This window comes from Leptonychotes weddellii, chromosome 10 (genome assembly GCF_054177405.1).
Source record: "Leptonychotes weddellii isolate Sample4059 chromosome 10, ASM5417740v2, whole genome shotgun sequence".
Taxonomy (NCBI): domain Eukaryota; kingdom Metazoa; phylum Chordata; class Mammalia; order Carnivora; family Phocidae; genus Leptonychotes; species Leptonychotes weddellii.
Genome location: NC_138378.1, coordinates 83,936,986 through 83,961,895, shown reverse-complemented (window position 1 = coordinate 83,961,895; position 24,910 = coordinate 83,936,986). Strand labels below are relative to the sequence as shown.

The 24,910-nt window shown below is 36.2% G+C and overlaps 1 long non-coding RNA gene across 1 annotated transcript in view; it reads left to right on the top strand.

Moving 5' to 3' along the window:
- Nucleotides 1-24,910, top strand: part of LOC115942166 (uncharacterized) — a 233,710-nt gene that overhangs the window by 92,451 nt on the left and 116,349 nt on the right. The window contains exon 4 of the long non-coding RNA XR_014148968.1: nt 18,836-18,892. This is a non-coding gene — a long non-coding RNA (uncharacterized LOC115942166). The remainder of the gene's footprint in view (nt 1-18,835; nt 18,893-24,910) is intronic.

Here is a 24,910-nt window from a genome sequence, read left to right as displayed (position 1 = left end):
AACCATGAGAGACGATGGACTCTGAAAAACAAACTGAGGGTTCTAGAGGGGAGGGGGTGGGAGGATGGGTTAGCCTTGTGGTGGGTATTGAGGAGGGCACATTCTGCATGGAGTACTGGGTGTTATGCACAAACAATGAATCTTGGAACACTTCATCTAGAACTAATGATGTAATGTATGGGGATTAACATAAGAATAAAAAAAAAAAGTTAAAATTTCTGTTCATGTTTGTGCAGCAAATTTGGGATCCTATTCTTTTTTTTTTAATTAACATAATGTATTATTTGTTTCAGGGGTACAGATCTGTGATTCATCAGTCTTACACAATTCACAGCGCTCACCATAGCACATACCCTCCCCAATGTCCGTCACCCAGCCACCCCATCCCTCCCACCCCCCTCCACTCCTATTCTCCTCAGATCATTACAAGTTTCTTTTCTTACTTCAGATATCTCCAGTATCTTCTCACACTAGCACGTGCACATCCATACTTCTTTATTCTCAATTGCTGCATAATCTTCACATTGCATAAAAGTATCATGAATTACTTTTAAAAATTCCTGATTGTCATTTAGATTGTTTTCAGTTCTTTGTGAATACAAACAATGCTACAATGGCCACGCCCATACATGTATTTATGTTAATGTAATCCACAGACTAAATTCCCAGCAGATGAATCCTTGAGCAAAGAGAATGCATTTTCAATTTGATAGCTGTTGTCAAATGGCACTCAAATGATGGTATCCGTTTATACAACTAGGATTGATATATGAGAGTCAGGATTTCTTGTAAGTAGTGACACATTGCAGATGTGGTCTCAAAGTTCTGAATAATGTTACTTAAGGTCAAGACTGCCCATCTCAAAACACCAACACTCCCACCCCTCCAAAGCACTGATCCTAGTCAATTCTTTCTGCACTGTGAAGAGATTAAGTGGATATTTTCTCCTTTCATCTTTATCTCTGAGGGACAAATTTAGTCCCAAAGTATATTTTTCTTATGAAAGCAGCTTCTGGATTTTTTTGAGCACCTTACACTCACAGTTTTGCAGGCACAAATGTTAAGGAGGTGTGTGGTATACCTGCTGATTCATACCTCTGTTTGAGAAAACCACCTCAAAGCAGTCTAAAGTGCTGGCCCAGTCTACTTACACCCCACCCCATTCTTCCCCACTCCCCGTTAACACATCCACACACAATGCTGCTCACACCTTCTCATCTGTGGCATCTCAAGTTAATCCTGCCAATTCATTTATTTATCATGTAGGCATGAGATAATGACATCACTAAGAAAGAAACACTTATTAAAAGGGAGGTAATACATTTCCAGAGGCTAAATTATCAGGGGAAGAGGACAGTTTCAGAATACTTGCACAGACAAAACTTTTATTCTTTGAGATTAAATTTTGCCAAAATGACCTCTCTTCTATCAAAATCCATCCAGATTTAGCTGCTTCAGGCATGATTATTGTTCATGTCACATACATTCTTTTCCACCTGGAATCGCCCCCTTTCACTTGATGGTAATCAAAAGAATAGCTATCCTATGTGTAGAAGACTATATAAAAGAGATTTGGGAAAACACTGCTGGTCTTGCTGCTTAAGATCTTAAAGGTGAATCTGCAATGAAGACCATTTTTTTAACCTTCTGTCTTTGACTTGACCTATTTGGCATCATTATAGCACACTGAAATTCTTACCACAATGCTCTACCAGAACCCAGGAGTCTGATGGCTAATGTTTGAAGTCCTGCTACATCTTCTTTTTTTTTTTTAAGACTTGTTTATTTAAGAGAGAGAGCATGAGCAGGGGGGAAGGGTAGAGGGAGAGGGAGAAGCAGACTCCCCACTGAGCAGGGAGCCCAATGCGGGACTCAATTCCCGGACCCTGGGATCATGATCTGAGCTGAAGGCAGATGTTTTACCAACTGAGCCGCACAGGTGCCCTAAAGTCCTGCTATATCCTTACTATATCTAGGATATTAGGGAGTTACTTCATCCATGGTCAGACAAAATTTTGAGCACTGGGGATGTTGAACGAGACAGACAAGTTTTCTCTCATGTGAAATTTATACTAGAGGAGTAAGGGCATAATACTAATGAGTAATTAATGCAGTTTTACATAGTGAAAAGAACATGAAAATAAAATAGGATAATATAATACTTTGGTCCAGTCTGTGTAGACAACCACATTAGAGTGGTAAGAGAAGGCATCTTTGAAAAGGTGTCATTTGAGCTGACACCAGAGTGATGAGGCAATTGAAGAACATGGGAAAATGAATACCAAGCAAATAAAACACATCTGAGTTGGAAATGAGATTGGTATATATTTTTTAAATTACTTTTAACCACATCCTCGCCCACCAACACCTGCTACTTATTGTCTTCTTGATACTAGCCATTCTGACAGGTATAAGGTAGTATCTCATTGTGGTTTTGATTTGCATTTCCCTATGATGAGTGAAGTTGAGCATCTCTTAAATGTCCAGTTCAACATCCAGTATGATGAGCGGTGGTGAAAGGGAGATGGCACGTTAGAAGGTCAGAAGAATAGTTGGGTCAGCACATAGAGGACCACAGTGAGGTGGGTGGACATTAGCCATTATGAGTACAGGTTCATAATATTGTCAGCTCCAACTGGAACAGTCTGGTAAAAACCTGCATATTCTCTTGCCTTACAATATTTTTAGGCTATATTTCTCATGATTAATATGCAAGCTTTCTGTCTTTTCAGGTTTATATGACCTATTTATTCTGAACATGGGATCTAATCCAAGTGAAGTTTTGGTACCATTGTGATGACAGAAATTTAATCCATCTGGAAAGTCTTTATATTCATTGGCTGATACCATAGAGCACAGTATGCCAAGAATCTATCAAAAATTAAAAATTTTTGATGATACCTCTGAAAACAATTTTTCCCTGAAGTGGTGCTAAAGAGCAAATTAAAAGATTCATATCTCCACTCTTTGTTGCCATTTTATCATGAAATATGTATTGCTAGGGAAAGAGTAAAGACTGAACTGGGAAGTTATTGTCAAATGTTATCCAAGGTGAAAAGTTATACTCAATTTCAGTCACAAGACATTCCATTGAGCTAGGCTTGAGCTACTGGTCTGTTCCCATGATGTTAGTCATCATCATATGGTCAATAAATTATGTATAATCTTTTGAGGCAGATCTTTCTTGATCCTTTCTATATTATTTCAGGCCCCTAGGAGCACAGAGTAATAAATATAAAGTTACTAAGTGGCCTGTTCTCTGCCACCTTCTACTGAGTACTTGTCACTCTTTACTTCTCACTGCTTATATTATGGACACCATTAATAATATCCTACTGGGTGAATATGTATATAAAAGGAAGATACATATCCTATCTTTTCATAATGTTTAGAAAACTACAAAAGTGTAGAAAACCAAACTGACTACTTAATGTTTATCAGACACTCTTTAAAGAAAATGCAGGGGCGCCTGGGTAGCTCAGTTGTTAAGTGTCTGCCTTCAGCTTAGGTCATGATCCCAGGGTCCTGGGATCAAGCCCCACGTCCTGGGATTGAGCCCCGCATTGGGCTCCCTGCTCCACAGGAAGCCTGCTTCTCCCTTTCCCACTCCCCCTGCTTGTGTTCCCTCTCTCACTGTGTCTCTCTCTGTCAGATAAATAAGTAAAATCTTAAAAAAAAAAAAAAAAAAAGAAAATGCACATACTCTAGCAGAGGTTGATGCCTTTCTCCATATACATGTCCTTCTAAACTACTGAGTTTACCAACAATTACATAGTATTTTCAAGAGGCTGATGGCATCCCACCTTATGCCCTTGTTACTCCCTTCTCTACCTAAGTGCTATTTCTGTTGCCATAGGATCTTTCTCCATTGCAGTCAATCACAATTTAGAAATTTAGAAATGTAAGGGAGTTAATACTGCAGAAATCAATAGTCACCCAATAAGGAATGGAAATCACTCAAATATCTGGCTGTTGGCTCCACGTTAACTCTGGCAATGGGGGGTAACTTGGCCATGAGCCAGCAGGCTAAAGTGCTATTTGCTAAAGAAGAGCTCATATCCAAGCCCCAATTCAAGTGGTGGAGAAATAGATTACACACTTCACCTCTTAATGAAGGGAACAACAAAATCACATGGCAAATAGACATGCATACAGGGATATGATCAATTTGTGGCCATTTTTTACCATATGCCATACTTTTAGGGCAATAATAAGATAATAAAATGTTTAATAATAAAAATGATAGCAAGCACCATTTTCCTCATTTTTACTTTAATAAGAATAATTTTAATTTTTACTGTTGTGTATGGTATTGGTTGTAGGATAAAATATTCTCTCTAAAAATATCTTATCTCCCTGATAATTTATAATTCTCTTTTTCCTTCTATGACTACTGTTTCTAAATCTAACTACTTTTTTATCTTAGTCTTCCTTCCATTTCACTAAATGTGGGTATCTAGTTGGTTTCTTCCTTGGCCTTTTTCCTACATAGGTTTTCTTGAAGAGCCCTCATTTACCATAAGGCTTCAAATGGCTTATTTATAAATTAATTTCCAAATATTCATCCTATTCCAGATATACTCTAATACCCAATTTTCAAAACTACTTGATAGACATTTCTGTTTTTATAATATTCTATTAATTAAAATTGAACAAATCCAAAAACATGTTCATTTACCTTATCCACTTGTTTTGGGTCATTATTTCCAGATGCTGATATTTAAACTTTATTCATATTATTTTCTCTTCCACTGTAGAGGCTATTTTTTCTGTCCCTTTCATATACAATTTCACCTATTAAGAAATGATCAGAGGATCTACTTTGGGCATTGTTGGAATAGATAGTCAATGGAGCTGACTTACTTTAGAACAATGTATGAGCTCCTGAAATTGAACCCAGAAATGCCCTGGTCCAAATCCTCACCAATATTTTCACAGTCAACCTTCCTTTCATTTATTGGTAATACCCTAATGTCTTTCAAATAATAGCTGTCCCCACTTTTTCCCTCTAAATTAGTAGGAGTCCATTTCTATTGCTTTTAACCTAAGAATTCTGGCTGACTTAACAACTGGTACTAAACAAGTAGAACAGTCAGTAGATCCTCAAAGACAATATAGATATTTTCTATAGGTTGGAATTTAAAAATAGGTGAAATGCAATGAAAATCTTATTTATATAGTGAGGGAGGAAAGTGAGAGTCCGTGATAAATGACTCTTACTTGTGTGAACCTAAGATAAGTTCATCATTGAAGGTTAAGACTGAGGAGGTAAGATACATGCTCCATTCCACCAATTTAAAGGAAATGAGTTAAAAACAAAACAAAACAAAACAAGATAGAATGGTTTTCTAAATGGCACTGAATAACTGGGCGAAAAAAACAAACTTTAACTTCCTTGCCTCAGGTCAGAACTGAAACTGGGAAAGTATGTGACATTACTGAAATAATTTTATTCCTTATAACTACAGGCTGGCACTCCCAAAAACCAAGGTCACAGAGTCATTCTGTGGGTTAATGAATTACAACTCCAGTTGAATGCACAACATTGTCAAATCTCTTACATGGAAGTTGAGATCCTGATTTTTTAAAATAGTTATAACCTAATAATTGTAATCAGAATTTCTTGGATGACCCAGAGGACTTCTGAAATGCTGTCCAAAAGAGCTGCCTTGCTTGAGGAAGTCATGACCCTCTTTTCATTACTGTTCACTTGGAAACAAAAATTTGCATTCAAAACTTATTCAGAGTGAAAGAAGAATCAAAGTTATATCCAAGAAGAAATACAGTTATTTACTAATTTGTATTATTAAATATAATGGAGGATTGATTTAGTGGATACTTAAGAAAGTAAGGGCATTATTTTTTTTTAAAGATTTTATTTATTTATTTGACAGAGAGAGAGATAGCGAGAGCAGGAACACAAGCAGGGGGAGTGGGAGAGGGAGAAGCAGGCTTCCCGCTGAGCAGGGAGCCCGATGTGGGACTCGATCCCAGGACCCTGGGATTATGACCTGAGCCGAAGGCAGACGCTTAACGACTGAGCCACCCAGGCACCCGTAAGGGCATTATTTTTAATCAGGTTCAATTTATTGAGATATCTGCACTCATAAGACATTCTGTATTAAATAAGGTGTTGAATTTGGCTGCTTTTTTTTTTTTAACAGCTTGCTAGATTCGCCAATGAAACTTCAATTTAGAGCTAACCTATGTAAGTGACTTATAAGGTCAGAGAAAATTTGGCATAAAATAAGCAAAGATATTTAAATTTGTGAAATAGAAGTATTGTGCTTCCTGCTTTCCTATATTTCTCTTCACTGTGTTATCTGACAGTGCTTCATAAGACCTTTATTTTCGTTATCATCAGGAATAAATTGATATGGTAAACATGAAAATGTTTAGAAAACAACTTATAACTGTTTTCTGTTGACCAGAAATATTGGCAGGAAGGTTTACAGGTAAAATTGGATACCTCTTCTCAGTGGACCTGAGGGGAGTTTAGGATTGTGGAATGGAAGTGGAAGCAATTAACTTCTAGAAGAAAAATGGACCTTATCAGCATTATAGGCCTAGCTGATGATGGAATGTAATCATACTGTTTAAGTACAGATATGATCAAGTAAACATATTTTTGGAAATAGGTTGATCCATAGAGATCTCTAACTGAAGTTGTCATATCATAAATGACTGAGGAAGGATACCAACAGCCCATAAAGGTTTTATTTAATTTACTCATCTAAAACTATTTTGGCTACAACACTCACATTAATTCCAAGACCTGAGTACATTCACAGATACTAAGCCTTAAATCAAGTAGTGTTTGTTGCTTACAGTCAGTGAAGCTTATTTGACATAATCACACTATACACCATTTTTAGCTGAAAAGATACTTTCATACTCTCATCTGATGATTTCTAGTTGGTCATTTGATGAATTAGCTATTTATAGGGTCTCCTTCCAAAGGGTCTGAATAGGAAGTGAGGAGCGGTCTATTCCACTACAAAATTATCAAGTAAGAAGGACATCATTAGCCTTAGAAGCCAGAGAACCCTAGCATATAGAGGAAAAAGCTTAGATCTTAGATTTCAGTAAAAATAAGTATAGTTATGTGCAAAAGATGAATATTAAACTGCACATACAATCAGGGGAAACTGCCAACATTTATTGCTGCTCTTCTAGGTACTGGGGAATGAACAAAGAAAAATACTTAGTTTCACTATGAGAAAGTCGTATTGCTGACAGTGAGGACTATTTACTATTAGCATATTACCATATGCACTATAACTGTTATGTGTAATATGAGTATGTGCCAGATTAATTTTGAAAATTTTTATTTGATTATAATTCTAAACACTGCTCCCTGTGTTCAGTTTTCTGTTGCTAGGCTGGAACGATCACCTGATCACACTATAAAAAACAGAAAAGAACATCGAATGTAACATTTTATAAATGTTTGCTGAAAGAAATATGCCTTTTTTTCCCTCCCTTAACATAGGCGTCAGAGTCAGTTTCCATTTTTTAAATCCTAAGTAGAGTTCTAAGCTGAAGGCTCTGGAGGAGATGAGAAGGGAGAAGACATAAGGGAAGTTTCATATCTCATTGGTCCAGTGTAGCTGGGTACAGGTATATTTGAGATGGGGCCCTAAAGGCTACAGTAGATTGGGTGGGATTTGACTGAGGCCAAGAAATATTAAGGATGGACTCATATGTAAAAAAAAAAAAATGAAAGGGATCAAAGTTGAGAAGTCAAACCTGTTGTCAAATCCAAGGGGAAAACAATTGTGATTAGACAAACAGGTCAAAAGTTTAAGGGAAAGTAAGATTCATTTATCAAACATTCTGAATGTCTGCAGTGTTCTTGGTGTCTGAAGATAACTACTTTGAAGTGTTTATAGCCTAGTAGGGGAGACATACACATAAATAGGTCATTATAACACAACCAAGGGAATTTAATCTTAGAAAATGGGACATAGTATTGCACAAGGGTCATTTAAGGCAGCTGGAGTGGAGGAAACCAAAAGCTTTTTGGGGAAAAAAAAAAGCTCAAGCTGAGACTTAAGGAATATATATAGGAGTTAGATAGATAACTGGATACCTGTTTGGTAAATCTGGGGACATTCCAGGAAGGAGAGTTAGGATACCCAGAAGAATAAAGTCAAGAGTCAGCACAAAGAATGCTAAAAATTATAGGCAGGTAAGTGCTGCTAGACTGAAGTGGAAAAGAATATATAGCAAGAGTTGATGTTGGAGATGGTGGAGGTCAGAGGATGTGGGTAGAAGAAGAAGGTGATGCTGTATGCCATGTTGAGCAAATTAGATAAAATCTTGTAGGTGATAGGTAACCATTGAAAATTTGGGGAGGTTTTGTTAGAAGATAAACAGGACTTGATCTAGGACTTTCTTTAAATAAGTGCCCCTTGCTTATTTCTTTGTCCCTTACTACTTTCCACTGAATGTAAATGAGAGTTTATCTAATTGATGATTCTGAGGGAAAACATCCGATTCTGAGGTTATCTTTTGGATATGCCTGCCTTTTAAGAAGTTGTCTTCTGATTTGCCCTTCTAGTGGGTGGTTCAGCTTAGAAGAAGAAGCTTTGACACTATGGAGGAGAACTATTCACCCCACTGTGCCTCTGGGCAGAGTTGTCTACCTAATTTAGAGGAGAGTGTTAGCCTGCTCTTTTACTCTGGATATGAAGCCACATTCTGCAGTCAGCTGTTCTATAATAAAGCTAACATTTTGATCTCTAACTAATTTGTTCCAACACAGGTAGGTAAGAAAAATAGTTGTGATATCCCAGTGGAAATATCTGGTTAAATTTGGATATATGAGCCCAAGAGCCCACAGGAGATGATTTGGTTGGGAGGTGGTAAATGAGATCCTGAGAATGAGCGAAGTTACTCAGAAATACATAGGGCATGAGAGGAACAATGAATAAGGACAAACAATGGACAAAAACAACATTTATATGACATGTGACAAAACATGATCTCACTTAGGATACAAAGATCTATAGGAGAGGGAAAACCAAGAGATTGTCACCTAAGCAAAGGGAGCAATAGTTTTAAGAAAAAAGGTATAACCAAAGATATCAAAATTTATACTAACAAAAGTCATGTTCGTTAACAAAAGTATTGAAAAATTAACTGAATGTAATAATTAGTACCTCACTAGTGGTATTTTAGAGTAGTTTTAATTTTTGATTAAAGATGACATGACCAGACTCCAAAAGAGTGCAAGCTATAATGAAAAATCAATTCAATTATATTAAAATTAAGAACATTTATTTATTCATTCAAACAAATAAAACAAAACATAATAAACAAAAAGGCCAAGCTCATGCATAACAGAGAATAGATTGGTGGTTGCCAGAGGAGAGGGAGGTGTGGGGTAGGAGAAATGTGTGAAGAGTCAAGAAGTACCAACTTCCAGTTATAAAATAAATATATCATGGGGATATAACATACAGCATGGTGTCTATAGTTAATAATACTCTAGCATATTTAAAAGTTGCCAGGAGAGTAAATCTTAAAAGTTTTAATCATAAGAAAAGAATTTCCAACTGTGTAGAGTAATGGATGGTAACTGAATTTCTTGCGATGATCATTTCTCAGTATACACAAATATCAAACCATTATGTTGTATATCTGGAACTAACATGTTATATGTCAATGACACCGCAGTTTTAAAAATAGAACTTTTGTTCATTAAAATATGTCATAAAGAAAGTGAAAAGATAGGCCACACTCTGACAAAAGATACCTGTAGCACCTATAGCTAATAAGGACTTAGTATCCAATATACATAGAATATATATCATCATCAACAATAACAAAAAACATGACTCATGGAAAAAAATGTGAGCATTTAATTATATAAGAGAAAATATGAATAGTGGATAAACATATGAAAAGATGGTGAAACTTACTAGTAACCAGGGAAATGCAAGTTAAACTCAAATTAACATACAAAAACAAAAAATTAAATGACTGATAAAATTAAATGTTGACTGGGATACTTAGCAAATTAGTAACTCTCATTCCCTGATGATAGAAGTGTAGACTGATAAAATCCTTTTGGAAACATTTTGGGCTTTCTAACAAAGCTAAATACGCACAAGTCCTGTGATCCAGCATTTCAAGTCACAGGTGTCTCAGTATCTAGAACAAATCTTGTACAAGAAGATATGTTTAGAAAGGTTATATCAGCATTTTTTGGTAATGGAAAAATGTATAATCATAATTTCTTTTAATGAACTGATAAAAATGATATATGATACCTCACATAAAAATCATAGCTACACATGTCAACATGAAATTAAACATCGTGATGCTGTTAAAATCAAGAACAAGCACAGTTAGATAACACATTAAGATGAAAGCTAAGCAAAATTAAACAATGCATTACTTAGGGATACATACACAGGTGGTACAACTATAAAGGAATATCAGGGAACTATTCACTTAAGGGTGGGCACCTGATGGAGGAAGGGGTTTGGATGATGCTATGATGGTCGAGAGACATAGAGGGGCTTCTTGGGTGCAAGTGATGTTATGTTTATTGATCTAGGTACAGAGGTGTTCACTTTAATTTTCTTCAAAATGTACTTGTCTATTTTATAATTTAAAGAAAAATTCTGAATGAAGGTAAATAGGATGTTAGAAGGAGGTCATTGCTTTGCAACATTTTGAATTTATTAAAAGAAATATTTTTAGAAAAGTCACAGTAAATGAGGCTACTATATTTTGCAATCAGACAGATGAGATATTTTGGAATGAAATAGCTCCTGCTATAAAACAGTTGGAAATGCAAATACAACAACATTATTTTACATGTACAGCTGAGCTTGCAAAAGAAGTCAAGAAGAATTCATGAAGACCCAAAACAAAGCTGCAACTGAAATCTAGAGTGGTAAGCACAATAGAGCGAGAACTACTGTTCTACTAACACTAGATTGGAACGGTTGCCACAAGGACTGGAGACAAGTCAGTGAACCAATACAAGAAGGGGTGGTGGAAATGAGAATCTTGCATCAAGCTGGAACTCTCAAAAAGCTACATATCTCGGGGTGCCTGGGTGGCTGAGTCAGTTAAGTATCCAACTCTTGATTTCAGCTCAGGTCATGATCTCAGGGTCATGAGATTGAGCCCTGTGTTTTGCTCCACACTGGACATGGAGCCTGCTTAAGATTCCCTCTCTCTCTCTCCCTCTGCCTCTACACCCCCCCCCCACCCAACTCACATGCATGCACTCTCTCTCAAAAAAGAAAAATGAAAAATAAAAAAAAATAGGATTAAAAAAATAATGAAAAAACTACATATCTCAGTGAAAGTCTGAGGGGAAGGAACAAAACAAAACAAAAATACTCTGAAATATAATTTCTTTGTCTCTGCCTTGAGTCAGGATGGGACAATTATATCAAAGAATTTTACTCTAAAGAGAACAGAGATTTGGCTTGAGCAAAACCAATAAGCAGTAAAAAAAATAATGTTGTAATACATTATCTACCCTTCCCTAGGCCCAGGTGATTTTATGTGTAGGCTCTAGCAAATGATCAAGCAATACATATAACCTCAGTTTTATGCAATTTGTTTCAGAAAAGAAAAATATGATAGTCTCAACAGATGCAGAAAATGTGTTGTCTGAAGTCCAGCATTTCTTTGTATTTTCAAACTCTCAAAAACCATGAATTAAATAAAAATCTCTTAATTTGATAAATGCTGTATAACACAACCCACAACCTATTCAATGAAAAATAATACATTTGCCATATATCAGAAACAAAACTTAGAATGCTATTTTTTTATTACCATATGGTTCATATTTCCTTTATATTATAATTCAAGGGGAAATAAGGATATGAGCTTTAGGAGAGAAAAATAAAATTGTTAATAATTTCAGGCAATATGATCATCCACATAGAAAATCTAACAGAATCTACATCAAGCCAGGAATTTTCAGTGTTCTGAAATCCAAGCCAAGCGTTTCAAAAAGAGAATGATCAACAGAATCTAATACTGGTAGGTCAAGTGAATGAAGTATAAACAATGAATGTTTAATTTGGCATTATGCATATGATTGTTATCTTGGATAAGATTAATTTATGTGGAATGGTAGGAAGAAAGGCAAGTGCATATAGTGAGTTTTTTAAATTCTCTCAAGGAGTGCTGTGTTAAGGAGAAATCAACTGTGAAAGCAGGTAGAAGGAATATGCGTTTTGTATTTTTTAAAGATGAAGAGTGATCTGACATAGGAAATAATCCTGGGGATGGGGCAGGGAAACTTGAGATATAAAAGAAAGAAGAGCAAATAGCAGTGAAGTCCTTGTGTAGTCATGAGAAGATGACATTCATTTTAACAGGAGTTTATGTGGACTTTATACATTCAAATATATAGTTGTTAACTTTGGAAAAGGCAAGGGGGGATAGGGTTAGGGAGGAGTGTACAGGGGAGCTCAAATATCTGAACTATTTTAATTGCTAGTCTTAAAAAATTGGAAGAGAATAAAGTGGGGTTATGGGCACATGTGTGGAAGTATTTTTCTTGAGTTGAAGACAAAAGGAAAAGAGAAACAATTAACAGGTGGAAGTACAAAAAAGTGGTTAGATCCTTTCTAATACACTGATGGCTAACAGACACATAAAAAGATGCTCAACATCATTCATCATCAGGGAAATACAAATCAAAACCACAATGAGATACCACCTCACACCTGTCAGAATGGCTAAAATTAATAACAGAGGAAACAACAGATATTGGTGAAGATGTGGAGAAAGGGGAACCCTCTTACACTGTTGAAGGGAATGCAAACAGGTGAAGTCACTCTGGAAAACAGTATGGCGGTTCCTCAAAAAGTTAAAAATAGAACTACCCTGTGATCCAGCAATTGCACTACTAGGTATTTACCTAAAGGGTACAAAAATACTGATACGAAGGGTCACATGCACCCAATGTTTATAGCAGCATTATCAACATTAACCAAACTATAGAAAGAGCCCAAATGTTCATCAACTGATGAATAGATAAGAAGTGGTATATACACAATGGAATATTACTCAGCCATCAAAAAGAATGGAATCTTGCCATTTGCAATGATGTGGATGGAGCTGGAGTGTATTATGCCAAGTGAAATAAGTCGGTCAGAGAAAGACAAATACCATATTACTTCACTCACATGTGTAATTTAAGAAACAAAACAGATGAACATAGGGGATGGGGGGAAAAAGGCAGGGGAGCAAATCATAAGAGACTCTTAACTATGGAGAACAAACTGAGGGTTGATGGAGGGAGGTGTGCAGGGGATGGGCTAAATGGGTGATGGGTTTTAAGGAGGGACCTTGTGATTAGCACTGGGTGTTACATGTAAGCAATGAATCACTAAATTCTATATCTGAAACCAATTTTACCACATATGTTAACCAAATAGAATTTTGGTTCTAGAATCAAAATAAATAATGAATAATAAGCAAACTTCTTCTTTTGCCAATCCAGTAGGGATCATGGTCCTCTGAGAGTAAGATGTGGAAAAGCTGGATAGGAGACTTTTGAATACAGTCATCAAAGTTCAAGTCACATGAATTTGTAGTGACATGGATCAACTTTGTTGATGCTTTTTCCCAGCAGTATCAATGAGGGAGCAATGAGGTGTTGGGGTAGAGTTGTAATTCTGCTAATGAGCTCCACAGTGAATGAAGGTATTGAGATGAAGGAATGAGGGGAAGAAACTAGGTCATGCACTTCTCTGAGTAACAGAGGAGCACTCACTAGATCACCTCATCTGAGAACATTAATTAGTGACATACCAGCTGGGACACAAGCGTGCAAAATTACAGGGAATTCTAAGTACAATTTTACCCTTATATTTATAATGTAGGTTTTAATTCTCCTTATATTTAATTATTAAGATAAAAATGCTCAATATTGTAATCACATAAGGATCACCCCTAATACATCTGAGAATTATGAAGTCTACATTTCTTCTACTTCTCTTGTTCCAGTTTCCTTCTTCCAGTGAATTTTCAATCTTAGAATTGTAGTTATTTCTCCTGCGAATGGCAGGTTGCAAATAAATTGCACCTTTGGAATTATGCGGTGTAACAGCCTTAATGGTTATTGTTTTTTTCTGGGGTATTTTGTTCTTTATAGACTTCATCCTGATTTCTTTATTCTATCTAAGTGCTGCTGACATAAAGCAGTTGCATGAATAAGACTTTCAAAGGTTTAGCTTAACCGAGGAGGACTACTGTGGAAGAAACCACTTAGAATTGATTAATAAATATAATTACTATAAAAAATCCATCTGCCATTTCCTCCAGTGGGAAATGATCACTGGCTCTGCCCAGAGCAGCTTTTGTACCTGGGGAGAGAATAAAGGATATCATTCATTAAGCTCTTTACCAAACAGAGGACCCCCCACATCAAACCTCTGCCTAAAGAACTTTAATCATTTACAGCTGATTTAACATGACATATTTTATAAAACATAATCAAAGTTTTATGCGGGGATCCCTCCTTCTACTTTTCTCTCAAAGAATGGGCAGTATTAAAATTTATTCTCCCATAGTCCAGAACAAACACGCATACATCATGATATTCATTTCTTTCTTTGAATATACGTGAATTTATGTATGTGCATGTGCGTAAAAATTTTTTAATGTGATCAATATATTCATACCATTTGTCAATGTTTAGGGATTCACTTGGGTTTTGTGGTTTAATGATGTATTATGAATATCTTTCCATGTCAGATTTATATCAACTTATTGTGGTGATGACAGTAGCATTCTATAATGTGGTATATAATACTTTAACAACTTAGTAATTAAGGGCTTCCCCCCCTAAAATTTTGCTAATTACAAACATGGCTGCAAATAAGGTCCTTGAAAATATATTTGTGAAGGTTTATGCAACACTGTCATGATTGGGTAAGGGACCAAGTGGATGGGGCTTGGTCTTTGGCTGCCCCCAGCTTCAATCAAAGGAGCACCATTTCTTTGTGTTTTACACATTGCACTTCCATAAAAGCTAGTTGATAAAAAGTTGTTACAGATTTAAAAATATGTAATATTTAATACATAATAAACAACAACAATGAAAGTTAAACAACTTCACTATAACAGAAAATCTTTTATCTTCATGTTAAATGGGTAAGGACAGGACTGTACTGAAGAGATTCCTATGCTTTTCTCAGGGGTGTCCCATAGACTTTAGGGAGTCTTAATACCTTTATTATTTCACAGTTGCCTGCTTATTTGTTTTTGTAATACTTTGTATAAAGTCTCCATTTACCATTTTTCCCAATTTGGATGAAGACTTTCCCAATCTCAGGTAACACTACATTCTGTTGTCAGATGTGATCAGAACCTGGAAGCATTGAAATGATCTAACTGTAGAACTTTTAGAACCAACCATCTCAGTGTAGTAGGAAAGGGAATCCATCCTTGAAGCTCACATAAATGCATTTGACACACTTGGATACCACATGTGAGGTTTACCTCTATGTGTTCTCTGTGTGTGTGTGTGTGTGTGTGTGTGATATAGTTAAATATGCACAGAAGGCCTTTTGGTTAACAATACTAAGTGACTTTAGACATAAAGCTATTCTCTCTCGGGGCGCCTGGGTGGCTCAGTTGGTTGGGCGACTGCCTTCGGCTCAGGTCATGATCCTGGAGTCCCGGGATCGAGTCCCGCATCGGGCTCCCTGCTCGGCAGGGAGTCTGCTTCTCCCTCTGACCCTCCTCCCTCTCACGCTCTCTGTCTCTCATTCTCTCTCTCAAAATAAATGGATAAATAAAATCTTTAAAAAAAAAAAAAAAAGCTATTCTCTCTCGGTCCTAGCATCACACTTTTTGAATTTGTGGATTTTACCTTAAAGGTTTCCCCAGCTACTTTTAATTGTATCTGACAGTGGTATTGAAAAAAATGCAGGCAGAATTGGGCTGCAAGCATATCTGCCATGGAAAACAACAAAAAACTGGTTCTTAGCTTCCCTTTGCTAGCTCTGCCTTGACTTTGTCCAGATCGTTCTCCCTTCAGTTGTTTTAAAATATAGCCTTTGCCATCAAATACCAACTTGGTAGTATTTCAGGATATAAGCAATTACTAAAAGCCACAGAATAATGTGAAGTCACCTGGCCTGTTCTTGGATCTCAGAACATGTTTTATCTGCTCAGTATTGTGTGGTTCTTGATGTGGGAAAAAAAGACAGAAAAAAAGTTATTAAATTTCCTACTACTTCCAGCCCATTGACAAGTCCTTGAAACAGGCAGAATGACATTCCTCTAGGGGCTCAGCTGCCTCCATGTCAATACTTTGCTGAGGGCAAAAGGCAATCTTAGCTCAACCCCCAGGGTCCTATAAGTCTACTTTATTTTTTTTTATTATGTTCAATTAGCCAACATATATCATTAATTTTTGATGTAGTGTTCAATGATTTTTTAGTTGCGTATAACACCCAGTGCTCATCACCACACGTGCCCTCCTTTATACCCATCACCCGGTTACCCTATCCCCCCACACCCCTCCCTTCTCTAACCCCTAGTTTGTTTCCCAGAGTCCAGAGTCTTTCATGATTTGTCTGCCTCTCTGATTTCTTCCCATTCAGTTTTCCCTCCCTTCCCCTGTGGTCCTCCACACTACTCCTTATGTTCCACATATGAGTGACACCATATGATAATTGTCTTTCTCTGCTTAACTTATTTCACTTAGCATAATCCCCTCCAGTTTCATCCGTGTCGATGCAAATGGTGGGTATTCATCCTTTCTGATGGCTGAATAATATCCCATTGTATATATGAACCACATCTTTATCCATTCATCTGCTGAAGGGCATCTAGGCTCCTTCCATGGTTTGGCTATTGTGGACATTGCTGCTATGAACATTGGAGTGCATGTGCCCCTTCTTTTCACTACATCTGTATCTCTGGGGTAAATACCTAGTAGCGCAATTGCTGGGTCATAGTGTAGCTCTATTTTTAACGTCTTGAGGAACCTTCATACTGTTTTCCAGAGTGGCTGTACCAGGTTGCATTCCCACCAACAGTGTAAGAGGGTTCCCCTTTCTCCACATCTTCGCCAACACTTGTTGTTTCCTGTCTTGTTAATCTTTGCCATTCTAACTGGTGTAAGGCAGTATCTCAATGTGCTTTTGATTTGTATTTCCCTGATGGCTAGTGATGTTGAACATTTTTTCATATGTCTGTTGGCCATTTTTATGTCTTCTTTGGAGAAGTGTCTCTTCTCATGACTAAGGTTTTATTAGATGGTAATAAATGACCTTTCCCAACAATAGCTAGCCCCCTCAGGATCCTGGAAACCTTTTTTCCAAAATACCTGGGAGGATTACACTATCCCTAACCCCCTCCCAACTCGAAAGTATATAATGGGCCACTCCTCATGACCCCAGTGCAGCTCTTTCTGCCCATGGGTCCTGTCCCCGTGCTTTAATAAAATCAGCTTTTTGCACCAAAGACTTTTCAAGAATTCTTTCTTGGCCATCGGCTTCGAACCCTAACGTCTTTCCTACATCAGTTCTTTTTTTTTTTTTTAAGATTTTATTTATTTGACAGGGAGAGACACAGCGAGAGAGGGAACACAAGCAGGGGGAGTGGGAAAGGGAGAAGCAGGCTGCCCGCTGAGCAGGGAGCTCGATGTGGGTCTCGATCCCAGGACCCTGGGATCATGACCTGAGCCGAAGGCAGATGCTTAACGACTGAGCCACCCAGGTGCCCCTTTCCTACATCAGTTCTTAAATCCAAACTCTCTTCCATATAAATAGCAAGTGTGTTGCACACATCACAACACAGTTCTCTCTCTGTTTGCTTCACTCTGTGCTTATCCCAGTATGAGGAACTCAGGTTTAAGGAGCAAGGGACACATTCTCTCAGGGAAGGGAATAGTTTGACATCATTTACTACTAATAAGTAGTGAATTAACCATAATTCAGTAGGGTAAAGTTCTGTCCTAAAAGCTGTCTTGGATTTCAAGTGAGAAGACCTGTTTTCTAGCTAAGAGTTGGCCTCTTTCCAACTGTAAAACTTTTGAGTTTTCTTCTCTGGAATGGGAATATTCCTATGCTCTTGCCTCAAAGAACTGTATAATATAGCACTCGATGAATGTTTTATAAGCTTGGGAGTGGTCTATAAACAGAGGTGGATTTTCTTTTTTCCTTTAGAAAAATTTTTCCATCCAACCATGTTCCTTGGAATAGTAGTTTGACATGTTTTACAGTTCTCATTCTTTAAAATGGCCATTTCTGTTAAGGCTTAAATAATCTTATATAGACAAATGAAGGCATTCATGCCTCCAAGGAATTGTTTTCCCTTAACCTTGGTTTAAGAGGGGCTGTCATCAAGCAAGTTCTTATCAGATAGGCAATGAGAACCCATCTATAAGAGGAAGGGATTTATGATAAAAATATAAGAAATGTCAATCTAACTATATCAAAGTCCAGCCCACAGGCTTTAACAACTCCAAAATCTAGCCCAGTGTCAGACATAAAATAGGCATTTAAATAGTCCGGAGCTGTAAGCTAAATAAAAAGATGATCAAGTCATGGATTCTGTCATTGGGAAGCTCTAAATGCAGTCAGGACAACTAGCACATGGAAATATAAGATGTATAGTGGCTATTATAATATTGGTATAGATCTATATGATGTGATACAGTAAAGAGAAATGTGACAAATGTTAAGGGAGCAGAAAAGAATAACTGATTGGCTCTGCCTGCTGAAGTTAGACAAATGGTCATAGTCATTCCTTGGACCAGCTGTGGGTCACCTAATGACCTTAAAATGCTGACTGTAGCTTCTCCACATACCCTCATACTCTTTCTCTCCAGACAGGAAAAGAAAAGAACAAAGACGATTCAAGATTCTGCATAGCAACATTTGGAATGGTAAGTTTACAAGGAAATGCTTTTCTTATATGTTGGAAAAAAATATAAGTCCCAGATCAGCTACCTAGTCTGTCCTTGAGGATGTACATGTTCTCAGCAAGTTATTCCTATTACTTAAAAGAAATCCCACAGGGACAACAACACTCCTTCCAGTTTATCAGTGCTGATCAGTGTGCTTAACTGTCCATTGATTTGCTGACAGCCTGTAATAAAAATTTTTAAATCTACCACATGGCTTGAAAGGGAAAAAATGTCTACATTATCTTTTGCAGTCCTGAAGGGAATACATTTTAAAAGTATAAACTTTAGACACCAATAGCTTTACAAGGTCATAGTCTGGCTGCTTATGCAATGTGTATTGTGAGCTTAATTAAGAAGAACCCACCCACAAAAATATTTATGACTAAAATTTTAAAAAAGGAAATAATTGTCAATGACAATTCATTTTCAGTTCTTTTTCTTAAAGCTTTTATTAAAATTTCAGTTAACATTCAGTGTAATATTAGTTTCAGGTGTACAATATCACCATATTCCACACTTCCATACAACCCCTGATACTCATCACAAGTGCCCTCCTTCATCCCCATCACCTATTAAACCATCCCCCCCAGCCCCCCTCCTCTCTGGTAACCATCAGTTTATTATCTATAGTTAAGAGTCTGTTTCTTGGTTTGCCTCTCTCACTCTTTCCCCCCCTTTGATTATTTGTTTTGTTTCTTAAATTCCACATATGAGTGAAATCATATGGTATTTTTCTTTCTCTGACTGACTTACTTAGCATAACACTCTTTAGCTCCATCCATGTCATTGCAAATAGCAAGATTTCATTCATTTTCAATTCTTGGAGTTAAACATTGCAACTCTCAATTCTTTTTTTTTTTTTTTAAGAGGAAGATGGGAAGAAATGCATTAGTTAAATTTTTTAAAGGGAATAAACTTATTTGTTCACCTAACATTTATGATCAGAGACAATCCTCTCTCCATGTAGTTCTGTGACAGGTCAAAAACCTTTTTTATTTCTCTCCATTTTTTTCCATAAGCATCTTTATGGTGCCTTCATTTTAGTACACACCCCAAAAATATGAATACTATTATTAAATAAATGGCAGGTGTAATAGGTGACATGTACAAGAATGTTCATAACAATACTGTTCATAAGAGTAAACATTTAAAAAGAAAGAGAAACAATCTGAACACCTCTTAACAGAAAAGTAAATAAATTAAGCTTATTATACACACACAATCAAGTATTATACAGCATTAAGGGCAAATAAGCCATCAATGTACATGACAGTATGGATAAATATTAACAATATACAAAAAAGAAATCTCAAAATATTGCATATGCCTTAATGCTCTTTTTGTAAGGTTAAAAAAATGAAAGTAAGAAATAAATTTAGGGACACATATATATGCAATGAGAAACTTATGCAAAGGAATGTAAGGGAAAGATAAACACGGGTTTGGGGGTGATTGTTCTCTTGGATAAGTAGGGGAGGATGAGGGATAGGTTGCTGAAGGAGCGAGTATCATATGGTTAAATAAATAAAGATTTTTGTAAAGCTCGAAGCTTTTGTTTTGAGTGGTGAGTTCTAATAGCCAATTAACTGAATAAACAAAAAAACTTAAATACCCATTATGAGTGGGTTGTGAATGAAGATTATAGTTGATTTAATTCTGTGACCTGAGATAAATACACACTAAATAAAAGTGACCCTCACATCCAATCTAATGCTGTCTTGAGCAGAATTTAAGCTAGACTCTAGCACCAAGTATTTTATAGCTGATTCTAAATGGCTATAGCTAATGGTACTTCAAGTACCTGCCTGATCAGGGTGTTTTTCAGTCTAACTAGTGTTATTTCTTGAGGTTTTTGTTTCCCTATTTCTTCTTTAACCTATGTTTTCTTTCATTGCTATAAAGTGATTGCACTAATGGTATCAGGCTTCCTGAGGCAGTAAATAGAGTCTGATCTCAGGTTACCTTGGTCTTGCTGACACACACTTACCTCTCTATTGCTCACTGTCCTGTTTTCTCTGCCCTGACGTTTCCTAGCTTATAACAGCACAGTTCTCTGATGTAACTTCTCATCCACTTCCCATAATTTGTGAACGCAGGAGTGTTTTTGTTCCAGTTATAACTGTGTCTAAAATAATCTATCATCAGTCTCAGCCTCATTTCTAACCTGGGGTCTAGAATCTTATCCATTGTATTGCCAGTTTTTGTTACTGACTAGGCTTGTGAATTCTAGGGTTAAACTTTGGTGCTAAACATAGGTTTTGGGGGGAATCCAAGCCCTTAATAGTTCTACCATGTTGTTCACTCCCTACTCCTTCCTGCCAACATGACACAGTGCATTTCTAGTATAGCATTACACATTATATAATTTGACACCAACAAATTATTTAAAATCTTATTTCACAAGATTTACCAACATGAAAGGTTATCTCTAGCCAGGTTAAACTCATCAGCTCCAAAGCCAAATTATAATTTTCTTTCTTTGTTTGGACTGTCCCTTGAATGCTTTTTACTCTGAATAGCTGAGTATCTCCATCAGTTACTCAAGAAATACCTGTTGGTTTACACCTATGTTCAATGCATTAATTCATTCCATGAAATATATATTTTATATTTATTATGTGTTAGGCACAAGAATATAGCAGTTAACCAAACACAGTCCTTCCTCTCAAGAAAAATACATCCAGGGAAGAGATAATTAAAAACAAGTTTATAATGTGTTGGATGTTAATAAGTGCTATAGAGAAAAATCTAATGGGATAAAGCGGGAAAAAAGGAGGAGAGTGCTATTTTAGATAGAAAGGTCAAACTTCTTTAATAAGGGTAAATTGACAGACATGAATGAAACAAAAGATGAGCATACACAAATACAAGGGGAGAAGTTCCCAGGCAAGAAAAAAACAACTGGGAAGGGCCTGAGATAAGAGTGGTCAGTGTACTTGAGAACAAGGAAGGAAATGAGGTGTGAGAGGAAGGGTTGTTTGGGGAAATCAGCTATTACAACATAAAGAGTTATGTGGTGAGACAGCTCCTTCTCACTCCACACTACTACCTGGGAAGGACAGGTAGATCTCTGCTCACTAAAAAAGGAAAGGAAAGGAAAGGAAGGAAGGAAGGAAGGAAGGAAGGAAGGAAGGAAAGAAGGGAGGAAAGAAAAAAAGGAAGGAGGGAAGAAAAAAAGGAAAAAAAAGAAGAAAAGAGAAAAGATTAGTTTGTTCTCATATAGAAATGATAATTCAAATGAACCTGAAATTCTTGAGTCATAATCTTTACCTGCTACCCCTTTTAAAACCTCTTCGCATTTTTCATGGCTTCTGGCATTTAGTGTTTTTATGATTTAACCCTTATCCTTTATATTATAGAAATTAACCAGGATATGTGTAAGTTAACTTCATTAGCTCTAGTAGCTTTCTTCTGGATTCTTAAGGATTTTGTATATATAGAACTGTGTCATCTTCAAATAGAAAAAGTTTTACTTCTTTCTTTCCAATTTGCATGCTTTTTAGTTTTCTTACCTAATTGCTGTGGCTAATATTTCTGATAAAATATTGAATAGCAGTGGTAAGAAAATGAATACTTGCCTTTTTCCTGATCTTAGGAGGAAAGTTTTAGTATTTCACCATTGACCATGATGGTAGCTATGGGTTTTTAATAAAGGCCTTTGTAATGTTCTAGTTACCATTTATTCATAATTTTCTGAGTGTTTTAATCATGAAAGAATGCTAGATTTTCTCAAATGCTCTGAGCCAATAGAGATGATTATGTGAATTTTTCCTTTATTCTATGATGTGGTGTGGTATTACACTAATTGATTTGCTTATGTTGAACCAACGTTGCATTCCTAGGATAAATATATATATGAAGATTTTGGTTTTTAGGGTTTTTTGTTTTTGTTTTGTTTTGTGGAGGAGTCTTTGTTTGGTTTAAATATCAGGGTACTTCTGGTCTTACAGAATGAATCAGAAAGTGTTTCCTCTTTGATTTTTTGGTAAAGGTTTAGAAGGATTAATATTAATTCCTCTTTAAAAGTTTGGTAGAATTCACCAGTGAAGCCATCTGGTCCCATATTGTTCTCTGTTGGGAAGTTTTGATTCGTGATTTAATCTCTTTACTTGAAATAGGTCTGTTGAGATTTTCTATTTTGTCTTTGTCATTTTGGGTAATTTGTGTGCTTCAGGAATTTGTTTATTTCATATAAACTACCTAATTTGTTGATATGCAATAATTCATAACATTCTCTTATAATCCTATTTCTATGAGGTCAATAGTAATGTCTCCACTTTTATTTCTGATTTTAGTTATTTATGTTTTCTCTCTTCTGTTTTTAACCTTTATAGCTAAAGGTTTTTCAATTTTGTCGATATTTTCAAAGAATCAAACTGATTTCATTAATTCTCTCTGTTGTTCTATTTCATAACTTTCTGGTCTAATTTTTATTTCCTTCCTTTTGCTAGCTTTGGGTTTAGTTTAAAATGTTTAGTTTAATTTCCACATATTGGTGAACTTTACAGTTTTATTTCTGTTACTGATTTCCAGTTTTATTTCTTTGTGTTTAGAGAAGATACTTTGTATGATTTCAATCTTTTTAATCATAGAGACTTTTTTTTGTTTCATAGTATATGATCTCTCCTGGAGAATGTTTCATGTGCACTTGAGAATAATATGCATCCTGCTGTTTTGAGTGTAATATTCTATATGTCTGTTAGGTCTAATCAGTTTATAGTGTTGCTCAAGTATTATATTCCCTATGGATTTTCTGTTTAGATTTCATATCCATTATCAAAAGTGGGGTATTGAAGTCTCTATTATTGTAGAATTATCTCATTTCCCTTAATGTTGTCAATGTTTGCTTCCTATATTTTGGAACTCTTTTGTTTGCTGCTTATATGTTTAAAATTGTTATGTATTTTTTGATGAATTTACCCTTTTACCAATATATAATACCCTCCTTTGTCTCCTTAACATATTAATAATTTTTGTTTTAAATTCCCATTCTAACTCCAGTATGCCTACCATATATTTGAGACTCATTCTGATGCTTGTTCTGTCTCTTCAAACTGTGCTTTTTACCTCTTAGTGTGCTTTACAAATTTTATTGTTGGTAGTGAGACATCATGCACTGGGTAAAATGAACTGCAGTAAACAAGCATTTAGCAATGTTAGTAATGTGAAGTAGTGTTCTGTAGTCCTATGAGTAGGTCTTAGGTATTTAGAGAAACTGCATCTTGTACTATGAACTTCACAAGTACTTCTCAGTTTTTTCCTCTCTATAGGTGGGACAGAATGGCTAGAGTGGCTGGAGTTGAGCATTGCCCTTTTTCCAGGTCAGCTAGGCTCTGATAAAAGCCAAATAGTTTAGGCTCTTGTGAAATACTCTCTCTTGAGGGCAGGCTTTTTAAGAATAGAATACTTGGACATATTTCAAAATGGCTCCTTCTTTCCTCCTTCTGCTGGAAGCACAAGGGATTTTTCTCTAATATTCTTTGTGGAACCTGGTTGAGATCCTTGAAGTAAAACTCACAAAAGTGTAAGAGTCTCCTTATGACTGGGTCTCCCTGCAGTTTTAAACTTAGATTTGTCCACACTGAACCTCTAACAATTCAATTACAGTTCAGGTTTTTCTACCCACATACTGGTTCTTCCAGAGGTTTCTGCTCAGGTGTTTCTGCTCCAATAAGTTTTGAAACTCTGTATTCACCTATCTCTCCAACTCTGGAGGCTGTGGTTTGTCCTATGACTTCATTCCCCTGACAGATCTTAGAAGAATTGTTGATTTTTCAATTTATTCAGCTTTTTATTTTTTTAAAGGCAGAGTGACAACTTCTAAGCACCTTATATGCTGGACCAGAAACCAGGAGTCCTATTTTGTCTTTAATCACAGTTTTTGACTTAAAGCCTATTTTGACCAATATTAGTATAACCACCCCAGTTCATTTTTGGTCACTATTTGCATGGAATATTATTTTCCATCCTCTCACTGTCAACCCATTTCTGTCTTTG